Source organism: Protopterus annectens, chromosome 12.part0 (assembly GCF_019279795.1).
Source record: "Protopterus annectens isolate FY-2018-M chromosome 12.part0, PAN1.0, whole genome shotgun sequence".
NCBI lineage: Eukaryota > Metazoa > Chordata > Ceratodontiformes > Protopteridae > Protopterus > Protopterus annectens.
Window position 1 is genome coordinate 902,209,005 of NC_056746.1, and position 8,326 is coordinate 902,217,330.

Consider the following 8,326-nt stretch of genomic DNA (forward strand, 5'->3'; position numbering starts at 1 on the left):
ATTGTCACCTCACAGCAACAGGATGTTCTTCGTGTTTCACTGTTGTAGTCATCACATTTGGGTTATCTGCCAGCAGGTAGCCCTCAGCCGGCCTGAATACCAGAGTCTGCAGATTTCTGCGTCGGATGCTGTCGCTTCTTCCTTGACGTCAGGTTGTCGGGGCTATAAAACATGCAGCCGATGCCATTACATCAGTCTTTCTTTCCGTGCGGTGCCCAAAGCAGAAGCAGTTCGCAAGTTGCCGGTCGACTGACTCCTGAAATTTTTGTTTTCGAGTTTCAGACCCGAAGTCTTCAAAAAAAGCTATGTACCCCATTGGGGATCCTTTTTCTTGCTCTTACCGATGTCAGTAAAAGTTAACAATTGTCTTATTGTGGAAAGCAAATACCTCAGAGATTTTCTTTCTTACTGCATTCCCTGTTTAGGCCCAGACCACAATGTACCTCGTTGTCCATTTTGTGCCTTGTTCAACGCCTGGACTATTTGTCGTTGGGCTGGTTTTGCAGCTAATTACTTTCATACTCGTTCTGTGTACTCAAAAATGGCTTCATCTAGCCATCCGACTAACTATCTTCTGAAAAAACGTAAGAATAAAGACAGAGACAGACCGCATGGGTCCAAAGCTGCCGACGGCTTCTGTTAAGCTAGTCGCTAGTCAGTCGGTACTCAGTGAGGCACTTTCGCAGCCCCTTATATCCACTACTTCTGATTCGCAGGCCTCTACTGAGACCCATTCAGAGTCTGGTATGCTGCTAGATACTTCTTCGACTATGGAACCTGCGGTTGTCTCTACCTTGGATGGGTCCGGAGCCGCTGTGCAAGCACCGGTTTCTAAGGGTGAATTCAGGCCTACAGACATTTATATTAAACCGACACCATCGTTTTCATCCAGGCTGAAAACTCGCTCTGTGCCTAGAAAACAGACGACCAAACCGCAGGCTCTGGCCCATATGCCTAAAAAACAAATGCACAGAATTGCTGAAGACCTTATTACCTTAATTTGGGAAGCTAGCCTTCTCCCTCTGAGACCTAGAACTGATTTTCTTTCCGATTCTTCTGATCAGGAATCTGATATTTCTACTCCTCCTGATTACCAGGATTTGCCCTTATCTACTTATGAGGATTCTGATGCAGAGGATTCCATTCTCTCTGCTTCCCCTCCAGAAGATTTTTCTTTTGGTGATCCTTGCACACTCTTAGGGAGCATTTCCACTGGGAAAGCCAGGATTACTCTGACTCCGAAAAGAGACTTAGGGAATTCTTACTCCTACCTCAACACAGGCCTTTAGCTATCCCTCCTGTTCTGGACATTGCAGATGATGCTTTCTTGAATCTAGCCTTACCCCTCACACACTACCTCCAGCTCCAAGAAAGCCTGACAGGTACTACAGAGTACCTGACTCTCACACGTTCCTCTTCAAGAATCCTTCTGTGGATCCAGGGACCATTTCCCAAGTACCAAAAATTATTAAGGCTACTGCTGCAAAAAAGCCTACCCCTTCTGATAGGGATTCTAGAGCATTGGACAGATTGGGTAAGAAGGTGTACACTTTTGCTACTTTGGTAATTAGGGCTTTAAACTGCCAGTTTCATATGTTAAAATAGCAGCATATTATGGGGCTACTTAGACAGAAAATGATGTTAATTCCTGACTGTGCTGAACGTAAAGAATTGAAAGATTTAATGCATTCTACAGAACAAGTTGATAAACATATTTGCAATGTGGTTTTGATGCTTTAGAAGCATCTTGCAGGGCTGCTGTTACTGGGTCTGTACTTAGAAAGCATGCTTGGCTTCAGGAACAAAACTTGCCAGATCATATTAAAGCTAAATTACTGGATGCTCCCTTAAAACAAGACAGTCTTTTTGGCAACAAAGCAGAAGTTGTCCTCAAAAGGAGGGAGGAAAAAGCTAAATCTATGCAAACTGTTAAAGATTTCCTACAAGTACAGCCTCCCAGATTCAGTAGGCATTGGCCTTCAAAGAACTGGTCCTTTCCAGTCCCTTCCAGGCTTTCTCAATTCAAACCCAGGAACAGCAGACCACCTAGGCTGCAGTCTCAGACTATGCACAGATCTAAGCAGTGGGGGGCTCCCACCTCCAAAGCACGGAGTTGTAAGCCACCCCCCTATGGAAAAATGACACAGTGACTTAACCTTAAACCTTCCAAGCCCTGCTCTACTACCCTGCTCCCTTAGGGGGAAAGCTCGCCCTGCATGCAAAAAACTAGGAACTCGTTACCCAGGACAAATCGGTTTTGAACATAGTTTCCCAAGGATACAGATTCCACTTCCACACACTACCAACCCCATATGATTGGCCAGACCTACCCCCAAATCAATAGGCGGAGGCCCAACAGCAGGTTCTCTGTCTTCTCAATATCAGGACTATTCAACCTGTCCCAGCAGAACAAAGGGGGGGGGGGCAGTGTTTTTATTAAAGACTTTTTCTGGTACCCAGAAAAGACCACTCCTGGCGTCCTATCTGGACCTCTCCATTCTCAACACCTTCCTGGTGGTTCCAAAATTTAAAATGCTACCTCTTCAACAGCTTCATCCTTTACTAGCCAAGGATGCCTGGCTGACAACCCTAGACTTAAAGGAAGCTTACCTGCACATCCCAATAAGTAGATCCTGCAGACAATACCTACGTTTCAGGGCAGGCTCCATGCACTTTCAGTTCTCTGCACTTCCTTTTGGCTTATCTACTGCACCCAGGGTGTTCACAAAGTGTCTAGCTCCAGCCATTGCATTTTGCAGGCTGAGAAATATTCAAATTTACCCATACTTGGACGATTCTGATTCAGGCAGAAAGCCATGAATTGCTATTAAACACCTGGCAATTATAAAGAAACGTCTAACCTCACTGGGATACACCATCAATGAAAAGAAATCTCACCTAGTACCCTGCCAACAGATTGTATTCCTGGGAGCAAGCTTGAACACAGCTTCCCAGATGGCATTCCTCATTCCGGAGGACCAAGTTTATTTGGCAACCTACTTCAAACTACTGGCCACAAAACCCCAGCTATCGGCAAGGAAAATACTGCAAGCTCTGGGGTTCATGGCCTCTTGCATTCTACTAATTCCGTACACAAGACTGCATATGAGGAAACTCCAATGGTATCTAAAAAGCCTATGGTGTCAACATTCTCAGGACCTGGAAACAATGATTTCTATTATTCCTTGTATAAAGACAGAGTTCCTCTGGTGGGTAGAGACCTGCTACCACAAGGGACTCCCTCTCACTGTACCCCCTGCTGCCCAAACCCTAACTACAGACGCATCAGACTATGCATTGGGGGGCTCGCATGGCAAGGCAGTGCATTCAGGGCAAATGGAACCCGAGACAGATGCATCTGCATATCAATCAAAAAGAAATGTTAGCTGTACAGAATGCTCTGACAGCCTTCAAAGACCGTATTCTTCCAGGACAACTATTGATAAAGACAGACAACATCACAGTTATGTGGTACATAAACAAGCAGGGGGGAACCCACTCATACCCTCTTTGCAGACTAGCCATGGCTCTGTGGAACACAGCCTTGAGCTACCAAGTAACACCTACAAGCACAATTCCTGCCAGGCAAACTAAATTCACTGGCAGATGACTTAAGCAGAAGTCTCATGGACCCACACGAATGGAAACTAGAACCCAAAATATTCAACCTTTTGAGGAACAAATGGGGGAATCCAGAGGTAGATCTGTTTGCCTCCTGTCAGAACTCTCAATTGAACACATTCTGCACAAGAACTCTCCACAGTCAAGCTTGGAAAGTGGATGCCTTGTCCTTTACCCGGGAAAGCCTCTCGGTTTATGCCTTTCCCCCTCTCCTCGCGAAGGTTCTACTAACGATCAAACAGGGCAAGCCAAGGACAATACTGGTTGCACCAGACTGGCCAGACCACTGGTGTACCCCCTCTTGCACAGCATGACACTGCTACAACCATGGCACCTGCCTCAGACCCCCTTCCCTGCTGTCCCAGCATGCGGGCCAGATTTTGCACCCTCTGCTTCAAACCCTGAACCTTTCAGCCTGGCTAATTCCTTGAGCTCTCCCCTAACATCTCTCAGTAAGCAGGTACTGGATGTCATTCTGGAGGCAAGGAGGCCTAGTACTAGAAACTTCTATGCTGAAAAGTGGAAAAGATGCTGTTCCTGGAGCCAGGCTCAGGGGATGGCCACAACGGTGCCTAGCTTGCCTCATATTCTACAGTACTTAACAGAAATGCTCCACAAGGGCCTATCCTTCTCGTCAATTAAAATTCATATCTCTGCCATTTCTGCACATTATAATATTGAGCCACCCCTCTTCTCTCACCCCTTGCCAAAGCAATTTCTTAGAGGGCCAAAAATTTAAGAACTCCCAGGAGAGCTCCCACTCCAGCCTGGGACCTTAATTTTGTATTGGGAAATCTCACTCTTCCCCCATTTGAACCAGCTGCTACAGCAGAGTTGAAATTCCTTTCTTGGAAAACAGCCTTTCTTCTAACCATCACTTCAGCAATAAGTGTGTCTGAATTACAGGCCCTCATGGCAGTGGAACCCTTCATTATCTTCCATGCGGACAGGGTTTCCCTCAGAACTAATCCTTCCTTTATGACCAAGGTGGTGTTTTCTGTGGCCCTCAGTCCATTCATTTGCCTACTTTTTTTTCCCTAATCCACAAAACAAAGGGGAACGAATACAGCACTCGCTAGACGTGCACAGACAACTTAGGCTTAGTCCTGTCCAAATAGAATTTATCAAAAAATCTGAAAAGCTGCTAGTTAGCTTTGCTGCAAGGGCAGAGGGGAAGGCCATTTCAAAGCAAGCCATTTCCAAATGGATAGCCCATTGCATTCATTTCTGCTACAAGCACCATGGAAAACCTACCCCACAGGGAATAAGATCACATTTCTCCAGGGCTGCATCTACATCTGCGGCATTTCTCAGAGGGGTCCATACCAGGGACATCCTAGAAGCTGCTACCTGGATTTCTGTACATACCTTCACCAAGCATTACCACTTAAGTATCTTTTCTAAATCCCGAGCTGGATTTGCCACTGCAGTCTTGCAGGGATTAATAGCTGGCCCTAATGCTCTTTAACTTTTTCCTCCCTTCCTTATCTTTGGGAATCAACGCATGAAACACGAAGAACATAGTACGGTTGTGTACACTTAACATAAATGTAGATGTTCGAGTGTATTCACTGTTGCAGTCCTAATTACCCTCCCTCCAGCCCCCTGACTTCTTTTGGCTCTACCTCTCCTTGTTGGTATATTTATTTTTTCTTGTATATTTGCATTTTGATGGGGGTTTACCATACCATTTAATTGCTTCCTATTGTGGGGGCACCTGACATCCGGGGCAAGAAAAACTGATGTAATGGCATCGGCTGCATGTTTTATACCCCTGACAACCTGATGTCAAGGAAGAAGCGACAGCATCTGATGCAGAAGTCCGATGACTGTGGTATTCAGGCCAGCTGAGGGCTACCTGCAGGCAGATAACCCAAATGTGATGACTGCAACAGTGAATACACTTGACATTTACATTTATGGTAAGTGTACACAACTGTACTTTCTCCAGTTTGATTCTCAGCTGGGGTGCCTTCTGTGTGGAGTCTGCATGTCCTCCCCGTGGTTGTGTGGGTTTCCTTCATTTGGTTTCCTCCAACATTCAAAAGACTTGCAGTAGGTGGATTAGCTGCTCTAAATTGGCCATAGGTGCATGTGCAAGTAAGTGGTACTGATGAACTACCGTGGCAGGGCTAGCCACTCAGTGGAGTTGAGCTTGACTGGAGATCGTTGTCATAATTGAAGTGACACCCCAAACCCATATGCGAAATGGGGGAAAAGGGGGTTGAGGATGGATGGATGGATGGATTTTGCCATTCTTTTAGCTGTTCTAGATGTACACACTTTATAGTTATGGTTTAATACTGAAATGGGCCTGTAAACCATATGCAGATTGCATAATGTTAATGAACAAACCTATCGGGTGGTTATTGCCCTATCAGATAATTTTATAACCAGGGGCTATCATGCTGATGTGATGAAGTACATAAAACAGCCCAAGAAATGGTCTCATTGAGAAGTTCTGTTGCAAAGCCGTATTTTATTACTGATAATAATATACCGACATGTCCACTTGTAGAGTCAAGATCTAATTCTCATGACCCTTAAATATTCTTGTGATATTTCCATAGTTTGCGACATAATAAAAAAGAACTGGTCCACTTTAACAGTTGATGAGCAGGTCAAGAAAATGTTAGGTAATGACCCGACGTTGTCATTCCGCAAAAATACATCTCTGAAACGTGAATTTCCATGCAGGATGTGTATTGCCTGCAATTCCATTTTGACTACAACTGCTATTAAACATTCTTAGTTTGATTTGACTGTTTACTTAGATTTCTATGCAGATTGTAGAACATCAAATGTTTTATATTATGTTAAGTGTCAGAAATGTGAATGTTTTTATATCCGTAAATTGAATAGACAACTTAAGGATAGGATTTTAGAACATCTTGGTGATATTTGTAATGAAAGGTTGAAAAATGCTTTAGCTAAGCACATCGGCTTTTGGCTCTGAACATCTCTTTGAATTTGCTGTGGTAGAAGTTAATTTAAATGTTGGAGGTGGGGATGTGATTAACAAAATGGAGTGTTCAGAGGTATGCTGGATTGTTTAAGGCTGACACTCCCCCTGCATTAAATGAGATGACCTGTGTAAAACCTCTTCTTAAATTCACAAAGTTTATAGCATTGGCATGATTGGTCATCGTTCTGTGAATTAATGTTTTTTATGAGTGGGTATTATGCACTTCATTTATCATGTGGTTTCTACTGTGCTTCTGATAGGCTGCTTTTATCCTTCTAAAGAACTGTTTGTTTTTTAATGAGTTGTCATGGCTTGAAGAAGCTGTATTTTTTCACAGAGAAAGCGCTAACATTTTTTTTAAGAATTAAAGTATTTTGTTTTTTTATTGCCGTGTTGACCGTTAATGTATTTTTTCAGGATTACAGTTTGTTGTACTTAACTGTCTTTACCCACTAGTAGACTTTTGTGTTTGCTCCTTTTGAACTGGCAGCCGCACTTTAAAGTTCTTTTATAGGAAGACTTCCTGGTAACTGTTACAACAGCAAGAAGGGTGTCTGAGCTTCAAACACTATTCTCTGTTACACTCTATCTTGTATGCCCCAAGCATAGCACCATAATTGCCAACTCTTCCTTTCTGCCTGAGGTAGCCCCTGTGTCTAATCTGAATCAGGTCATGGATTTACCTGTTTTCTTTTTAAAATGTAGTAACAAGAGTCTCTTTGTTCCATTGTTTGAATGTTCACCGACAACTGAGTTTCTGTTTTTACAGGACTAAAAATATCAAAAAAAATCAAACTTTTTTTTGTTTTTCTAAGACTTGACTTGCAAGCCTGTTTCCAAAGTGATCCTGTCCAGATGGCTTTCTGACTGTATCTACTTTGTGTACTCCGTGAAAAGAATTTCTTTGCATATTAATCCTAGGGCACATTCCACCAGAAAGCTACTTCATTTGCCCTTTTTTGCTCAAGTATCTATTGATAACTGTGTGTCAGTTACCCAGACTAACTTTCATACCTTTGCGTCACATTAAAAATTGGATGTCTATTCTAGGTCTGTGACTTTCTTTGGTTTTATAATTTTGCAGAATGTTATTTTTTTAGCTGCCCCCCCTCCCACGCGCACACATGGGTTGAGATGGATTGAAAAGACCGCATTTGATATGAAACTTACCCTAATGATAGATTTGTGTAGTCTTCTGTAGTCCTCCTCAGTCTCTGTGCCCCCTCCCAATTTGTCACCATTGTTTGTGGCTTATGGCTAACTGTATGGATTAGCCCCGAAACTATATGTGCGAGGGGCCTATTGATGTCCTCTACCAATTACCTGTATGAATTGTTTTTTTTTTTTCTGTGTCTAGTGTTTTAAGGGGCAATGATAGGGCAAACTCCGTCTGAGGATAGTCAGAACAAAGAGTTAAGGGGAGAGGAGGGTAGAGCTCCAGGACTGAAGATTCTGATGTTGCTGGCATCAGATCAGAGTCTGTTAAAATGGAAGAAGACCACACAGATCTGCTTATGGTAAGTATATAACTTTTGTTTTTTAGCATATCCTTTATTTTGCATTATTGTGTAACTTTGCTAATGGAACATCTTTTTGGCTGAATTCGGTAAACTTGTTTTGCTTATTCTGATTACCTATAGTGAGGACTTCTGTCATAATCAGCATGGGGGAGAGTTTTGAATGTAATTGTTTTACTTGCAAGGATGTATTGTAATAACTTCTAGCCTTAATATCTGCTTA

The 8,326-nt window shown here is 43.1% G+C and overlaps 1 protein-coding gene across 4 annotated transcripts in view; it reads left to right on the forward strand.

The window, feature by feature from the left end:
* Positions 1 to 8,326, forward strand: part of STAU1 (staufen double-stranded RNA binding protein 1) — a 2,205,075-nt gene that overhangs the window by 1,164,502 nt on the left and 1,032,247 nt on the right. The gene's annotated exons all lie outside the window — the stretch shown is intronic.